Below are 8,720 nucleotides of genomic sequence, written 5' to 3' on the forward strand. Positions count from 1 at the left end.
TCTTGAGATTCTTCACTTATTATGAGAGAAGTACTACAGCTGCTTTTGGAGGAACTTCACCTGCACTTATCCTCAAAGCAACGATGAGTGCGCAAAATCCACAAACACATGGAAGAAAAGGAACTAGATGTTAAGTCTTAGAGACATGTTTCAACGTGAGTTCATGTATTTTTTTGTAATATCTAAATCTAAATAGGATGTGTCTCCTGTAGCCTACTGCAGGCACACATACTATTTAGGAGAAGCATCTGGCTTAATGCGTATGTTGGGGGATTGAACCCAGTTACCAGTTCCTTTTAGGATGGGAATCAAACACCCTAGCTAATACATTATCCTGGCCAACACATAAGTACGTGTAGCCGAGTAAAATAATCAATGTATCAAGTTTATAACTAACGCTTAATAGCCAGATAAACAAAGAGAGTGGTTTCATCAAATCCGTCAGTCAATAGCCGAGGGATATCAGAGTGGACCGTAATAAGAAGTTGATAAAACGATAATACACAAAATAACGGTGGGATTTCCCTACCAACAGTGGGTACTTATTTGAGTGCTTGTGCCGTATGAACAAAGTGCTTACTAGCCTGCTGGGTACCCCTGGTACACCTGCTTTCCTTGGCCAGCACACACACACTTCAACTCTTGATTTATGTTCCTTGACATTTCTGCCTTATTATTCAGTGCACAGCGGGGCGGGGAGGGGGGAGCAGGCCAGTCGTGGAGGCTCGGAGGATTAGGTGGGGGCCATGGAGGCTCAGAGTGGAGTTAAAACCACAATATGTCTTCAAAGGGTTGTGTTTATGTGATTCTTTCAGACATTCAAAGGGACAGACTGGAAGTGGTTAAAATGCAAAAAATGGTGTGAGAAATAGGAAAACAGCACTTTTCTTTCTTTTGATGCAGTTGACGTTTTATTTTCTTCATAGACCCTTTCCCAGAGACAATATCATGGTAGGACAAAAAAAGGTGTAGCTCATAACACTTATTATAGGTCTGGTCCTTTATGTATCAGGGCACGGGTAGTAAACACTAGTTTAGACTACTACCCGTGCCCTCATACATAAAAGAAGCAGAATCATAAGAAGTTCAATATTAAGTCTAATAAATTATAAATATTGATTTTATTGACCTGTCAAGTAAACCAAATCTGTTTTAGCTATGACTGGGCTGTGGAATCATACAATACAATATATAAAACTTCCTGCTCATTATATATGCAAGGCCTTGGCATGTTTCCATGACCACCCTCTGAGAATCAGGCCATAGCTCACCCTAACAAAGACAAGAGTGTAAACGTGGCTGTTGCCATGTATAGTAACAACAACAATTGGCATTGTGGAGAAAATGTTTTGTTTCACACTAAGTGTAAATAAGGAATTTACATGCTCTATATCCGTCACAATGGCACAACCACAATGGCATTATTCAGAAAGTTATTTCATAGAAATGTTCTGTGTTGATCTCATACAGACTTTCCACGAATAAACATCAAAATATCAACAGAAGGCTTGAAAGGGAGGTTTCCACTGTACAATTTAAAAGGCGTTAATAGAGCAATGTCTTGACAATTGAGCATTTGTAAACGGTTGTGTTTTCTGACCAAATTGCTTGCCCTCTACTTTCAATCACTAACGCATGTACAATATTTTTTATGCCAACTCTTTAATTTAGGTGTGTGACCAAGGGGTTAGTGTGGCTCTTGATAAAAAAACAAAAGAACACCAATGCAAACCAATACATCCACAAATATCCTAAGGGTTTTCAGCGGCATAATTGTTTTTGTATTATGCACAATAACGAAGCAGTACTTTGTTTCCTTTCTAATTGCCTACTTGACCAGTGCGGAAAAAGCCAAAAACAACACTTGCGTCATAAACGGCTTGTGACACATTCTTCTGGGTATGTTTTGATAATGGTGCAAGCCACCGGTGTTCAAGCAGTCTGAAAGCATCCACAGGATGAGAAGGCGCCAACGTTAAGTTGGCTTTTCGCTCGCTATCTAATCAACCCCACCCTGTGAGCCCTCGGAGACAGCAGAGGAAATGAGGGTGAAGGAAGGGTTTCAACTCAATAAAGCTCCTTAGGTCTGAGAGCTCCTCCAATGATGCCTTCCCCAGAGGCAAGCTGGGCTTCGGCTTGAGAGAGAAAGACGTTGTTTATTTTTCTTGAAGAGAACTAATGGGATTTTTGGAAGAGTGCAAGCATAGGGCGGCCATTCTGGCTTCCGGAACATTTAAGTTGTTTAACATAGATCCTCTTAGTACAGAAGACTGATTAGAAGTACTGCGTATGTGGAATACAGTGGGGCCATTTAGTCTTTCTATTTAGTCTATAGTCTATCTTGATCTGTCTTAAGATTGTTTGATTTTCAATTTGATTAGATTCTCATGGTCGTAACCCATCCTGGGGTAAAATGTGAGCACAGGTGAGTGCCCGAGTTAAACCAGAGTGCCCCGAGGAAAATCATGTGAACACGGGGAGAACATACTAGATCCAGACAGAAAGGTCCCATCCCCGGGGTTCGAAACAGGACTTGTTTGCTGTGAGGCAGCAGTGCCATAGATTTCCTTAATAACAAACTGGACACGTGGATGTCAGGGCAGGAGTACAGGATAATATTTCTGTCATCCACATTATTCCAATTCACCCTTGTTTGTACATATCCAAAACGCTTTGGACGGCCGCCAATATCTGGATCCCGTCACAATTGGACTCTTTTTCAGTTATGTCACAGCGTTGACAATAGAGGGACTCTATTGACTCTATGCCTATCAAAACTAGGACATCTTTCCTTGTCGTTGAGCACCAGAATTATAGTTTTGTCTGTTGAAGGTACGAAGTTGTAACTACGGTCTGTTATGTCCACCTGATCAGAAACTAGGAGTAACAGGTGATTGATCTTGTTACTCTTTTAGCGAATAAGCCAGGTAAGTTGGCTTATTTGAGACAATCCCACAGATAATATAACTATTAAGTTAAGTTACAAAAATGTATATATCATGTAGGTTAGGCTACTTTGTCCTACCAGGTAAGTGCAGTCCGCTGTTAAGATATAGCTGTTACGGTTATTTACAATATTCCATTCTGTGCTTATGGTCTCTCTATAGTACTGTATTATAAACAGTGTGTGCTGGAATATCTACTGTATTATAACCAGTGTGTGCTGCTCTTTCTATAGTACTGTATTATAACCAGTTTTTTTATCATGGACTGCTATAGTACTGTATTATAACCATTGTGTGCTGGTCTCTCTATAGTACTGTTTTATAACTAGTGTCTACTGGTCTCTGTATACTGTATTGTAACCAGTTTGTGCTGGTCTCTCTATAACACTACATTTTAACCTGTGTGCAATATTATTCGCAAAATAAAGGGTCACAAACTTATTTGCAACCCTTAGGGATTGGGTGACAAATGACAGCAGCAGCAGCTTTCTTATTGAGGAAAATAGTGCATTTTGTAATACAAATGTTACATCCAATATTTTGACACAGAGCGAGACCTGTTTAAAAAAAAATATACCCAATATATATTTAAATTAACAGTTATTAATTATTATATTATTAGTAATTAAAAATCCCCAGCAAGAGCTCCCCGGAGAATCACCCCATTACTGTTCCTGAATTACATGTACCTCAACTCAGTGTTAGCCTCCACTGATAAGAGCGTGTGCTTAAGAATAAATACTAAATAGTTAACCAAGAGACTCCCTATAGCTTTGAGGCTGATTATATCGACTGGTTGCATCGCCTCATTTCCAGTCTAAACCAAGTCTTTGTGTTTGGTTAATGCCCGCCCGTGGTCGCCCGTTAAAGGCCCATTTCCTCCTCTGGCCCTTGCCTCCCTGATGGCAGTGTAGGGCAGAGAGGAACAGCTGAGGAGGTGAGAGCGGTATGCGGTCCGTTTTGTTATTGTTTGTTCAACGTGGCCGTGCAGGAAATTGAACCGCATTCTCTTTGGCCACTGTCAACACCCCTCCATGTCTGCCTCCCGCCCCAAACCAACTCCATGTTGCAGACCCCCTACTGTTTCCCCCCCAGGCTCTAGCTCACTTTTGTTTTTGCTATTTCTCTTTCTCCCTCATTCTCCCTCTCTCTCTCTCTCTCTCTCTCTCTCTCTCTCTCTCTCTCTCTCTCTCTCTCTTTATCTCTATACATCTCTAAAATGTTATCTTTGTCTCTCTCAATGTCTGTCTGTCTCTCACTCTCTTTCTACCTCATTCTCATTCTCGTCTTATCTTTCTCCATCTCCCTTCACTCCTTCACGCCTATTATCTTCTACACCTCCCATCAGGGCTTCAATAGGGGCCCAGTTAAGGGTACTTACGTGAATCAAATTTAAAGCTTATTCAACTTTGAATGCAAGCATCATACATAATGACTGCAAGTAACCTGGCAACACGGAAACGCACGACGGCCCTATGACGTGGGTCGGATGACGAAGAGGAAGAGGACAGGTGCTGACACTTGAGATGCTTTCACATTTCGCCTTGGCCGGTTGGTGCTTTCCCATCATGCACCTCTTCAGGCAGGAGCTTCCATTCCTAGGGAAACACCCGTGGGGCTCGGGTGTACAGTAAGTGACACCAAAACATTCCAAGGGGCACCACTTTTCTTTTTTTTTTTCTTCTGTCTTAGTTTGGGAACTTAGACAGGGTGAGCTTCGGGATACAACTCGTCCAATACTTAGTAACTCGGCCATTACGAGTGATGGCCATTCCTAGATTAAATGATTTTCTTATTTGGAAAACCAGTATTTTTCAGTTTGGTGATATGATGATGTATCTGTAGAAATAGTCAGGTTTGGTGTTCTCTTCCAAAATGGGTTGATTCTCCTATTAAATTTCTGAGGATTTACAATTTGCTTGTGATCACCTAAAACGGTGCAATCTTTACCATGGTACCATTTATGAAAGGTATACAGTATTTTAAACTTAAAATTCACGTGGATTATATATGCACACAGTTGGAACCAAAACGGACTGCTAGGTGAATAAGGCCATTAGAAGGGCTTTGTTTAGGGTGGAGCAGGCAGCCAAATAAGAGATGCAGCTGAGCGGGTGTAGGGAGGACGGGTGTGGGGTTACAGGGGCTGCACCATAGGAGAAAGTAAGAATAAAGTGATTATGTCTGAACATAGCTTCTGCTGAAAGTGGCTCTGTGAGTGTTTGTGTGTGTTTGGTGGGATAGTTTGTGTGCCTGTGCTTTTTTTTTGTGTGCGTTGAATGAGTGGGCATGATTTTATTTGTATGCTTTCATCTATGCTTCCATGTTTACGTGCACTGCATGTGTGTGTCTGTGTGTGTGCTTGTGTGTTTGTGTGTGTGTGTGTGTGTGTGTGTGTGTGTGTGTGTGTGTGTGTGTGTGTGTGTGTGTGTGTCTGTGTGTGTGTGTGTGTGTGTGTGTGTGTGTGTGTGTGTGTCTGTGTGTGTGTGTGTGTGTGTGTGTGTGTGTCTTGTCTGTGTGTGTGTGTGTGTGTGTGTGTGTGTGTGTGTGTGTGTGTGTGTGTGTGTGTGTGTGTGTGTGTGTGTGTGTGTGTGTGTGTGTGTGTGTGTGTGTGTGTGTGTGTGCAAAAGCTGGCATGTCACCCGAGGCCAGCACACTTCCGTGGTTAGTTGTTGCAGAGTGCACACATTGTTTCCTTTTATATTTATTTTGTATGTGTGCTGGCATATCCTGCATGTGTGTCAGTGGCAAATGGTGATTGATAAAAATAAAAAAGCCAGGGCCAGTGCCACCTCCTGTATGCCCTTTGATGGGAGCCTAGAGCCCCCCCCTGGGCTAGGGGCCAGAGAGGGGGTTTAAGCTCTGTGCTAAATCTGCCCCCTGGCATCCGGAAAACCAAATCCCAGGATCAACTGTCACTGACGGCGTTGAAAGATTAGTTGCAACTCTGTGCGTATTGATGTGGCATCAATTCCCAGAATACCTTTTGTTTGTCCTTGTACTAAGTTGTTCTAAGACCACAAGTAAGGCCCCCACGCCGTGCCCCCTGACAGAGGCACCGTATTTTGGTCACTTATGCCACACAATAAACAAAATATAACAAAATCCAAATGGTGAATATAAACATGCGATTGTTGCAGCTGTAATCGCACATTGCAAGAGGAAATCAGAGACTAGTGTGAAGCTGAAACGTTGACCCAATTTTCGTGCCAAGGGCTTTCAAAACAAGAATTTGCATGTCAGCGACATTGTGTGTGTGCGTGTATATATGAATGTATATGTGTGTGTGTGTGTGTGTGTGTGTGTGTGTGTGTGTGTGTGTGTGTGTGTGTGTGTGTGTGTGTGTGTGTGTGTGTGTGTGTGTGTGTGTGTGTGTGTGTGTGTTTGTGTGTGTGTAAAAGTGTGACTGTGTGTTAATGTGTGTGTGTGTGTGTGTGTGTATGTATGAGAGAGAGTGTATGTAACTGAGTAGTGCTTGTGTGTATGCATGTGTGTTTGGTCGTGTGTGGTAGAAGAGAAGTGTGCCACACTTTCCAGAGCATTGCATTTAATCCTTCCTGCATAATTCAGAAGCTCTAATGTCAACTGCGGTTTCCTTTTACAAATCCACCGGAATAAACAACACATACATCTCCTCACCTGCACTTGTCTTTGCCTGTGTTGCCTTCAGTTTTAATTCCCCCCAAAATAACAAAGCATGACATTCTGAACGCGACTTATTCTGAACATGTAGTTATTGTCCTGGTAGCAAAAACCTTATTCTAAATTCAGTTACTGTTCGTTTCTTCACCTTATGGCTAGGTGCCATTATTACGGCACCTAGGGAAATGCATCCCTGAAAATGTATCCCTGCCAAAAATATGCATCTCTTTCTATCTCTATTCATATCTATTCACAATATTTGTTTTCCCTTTATTTATTATGCATTATCTATCCATCCAGATTGCAACCCTTTTTCGGTCTGGAAATCATTATTATTTATTTATTTATTTATTATTATTAGTCATTATTCTTATGGTGAAATCATCTGTGAAGATGCACGTAATCATAGACTGTTCATGTCATCTGCTTATTTTGATTTCCAATGTGGGCGGTTAATTCACTGCATTGAATCAATCTTATACAGTCACTCATAATCATTAGAAAACAAGCTTAAAGTGTATGATTACATTGTGATACTTTTGTGACGTGTGACCACACACTCACTTCCTCATTATAACTCAAATCTGCTCAAGCACAGTAAGTTTTATTTACTAAATCTACATTTTTTCGGGGCCCGTTGCTTAGATATGCTGAATATGTTTTGACTAATAAAGTAGGCTTGCTTTAACTGAGATGTACTCATCCCTGACAGGACATTTGGGAGTCTGAAGTCTGCTATGGTACCTGACGTATTGACATGTCATAAAAGCACATTATTTAGATAGAAACCTCATTTGTTGCATGAGGTTAATATCAATTAGTGCAATGTCATTTTTGACTGGATTCAACCAGTCAGAAAAATATTAATACATAAATAAGATGTGTATTTGTTCATCAAAGCTCACCACAAATCGCGAACATCACACAGCAATCGCCAAGAGACTAGTGAGGGCTGTTTGAATTTATCTCTGCAGAGGGACCACACCCGACCATACACGTCCTAGATTCCTGGAACACATTAGCTTAATTGACAAATAAGATGAACAAAATTATTTTGCATCATCTAAACAACGACAGACACTACTTGATCATTTTGAATGTATTTCTTGGGAGTGATGTCTAATGAATGAGATTTACTGCTAGAATACAGTATATTTTATGTATACATAATGTCTCTATATGGATGTTATGACTCAACAGTTCAAACAAGTTAGTGCTGATAACCCCTTTAGAGAAGTTTATTACACATCTTTGATGAATACTTGCTTTTGATTAGTCAATAACAGCATTCCGTATTTTATATTGCTGAAAGCAATAAAATATTTTTTTAAATCACTAAAAACATTTTGATATGTTTGATGTCAAATTATTAAATTCTTAAGTAAGTAGCCATGTAATAATAAATATTATCACAAAATAAACACCTTTCAACCCAAGGGAATTCAAGACCTGCATCACACTTCCAGTTGTTTTTCTTATCTGCGATAGTGATCAACTCAATGTACGTTATACCCTTATGTAATTCATCGTTATGTTGCAATTAGGCATAATGTCATGACGACTGCAATACGTTTTAACATGTAACATGTGGATAAATAATTATGCAAAATCGCAAAGTGTATTTGCTGGTGTGTTTTATAACTCTCTGACATATTGCACCTGCAAAGTAAGCTATGAAATACCCAGAAAATCAAGTATTTTGGTGTTTTGGACAGTGAATACAGAGATAGGTCATTAAGGGGTTGGCAGGGTTAGACAGTGAATACAGATACAGGTCATTAAGGAGCAGGTAGGTGTTAGACAGTAAATAAAGAGAGGTCATTAAGGAGCAGGAAGGGGTCAGACAGTGAATACAGAGACAGGGCATTAAAGAGCATGTAGGGGATAGACAGTGAATACAGAGACAGGTCATTAAGGAGCATGTAGGGGTTAGACAGTGAATACAGATAGGTAATTAAGGAGCAGGTATGGGTTAGGCAGTGAATACAGAGAGGTCATTCAAGGCTATACAAGGGTTAGACAGTGAATACAGAGACAGTCATTAGGAGTTGTATAAAGGTATGCTTAAGGCTTGTCAAACACTGTAGTCAGACTCTCCTGTATTCATTTTTAGCTTGTTTGAGAAAGTAATTA

Source organism: Gadus chalcogrammus, chromosome 20 (genome assembly GCF_026213295.1).
Source record: "Gadus chalcogrammus isolate NIFS_2021 chromosome 20, NIFS_Gcha_1.0, whole genome shotgun sequence".
Classification (NCBI taxonomy): Eukaryota; Metazoa; Chordata; class Actinopteri; order Gadiformes; family Gadidae; genus Gadus; species Gadus chalcogrammus.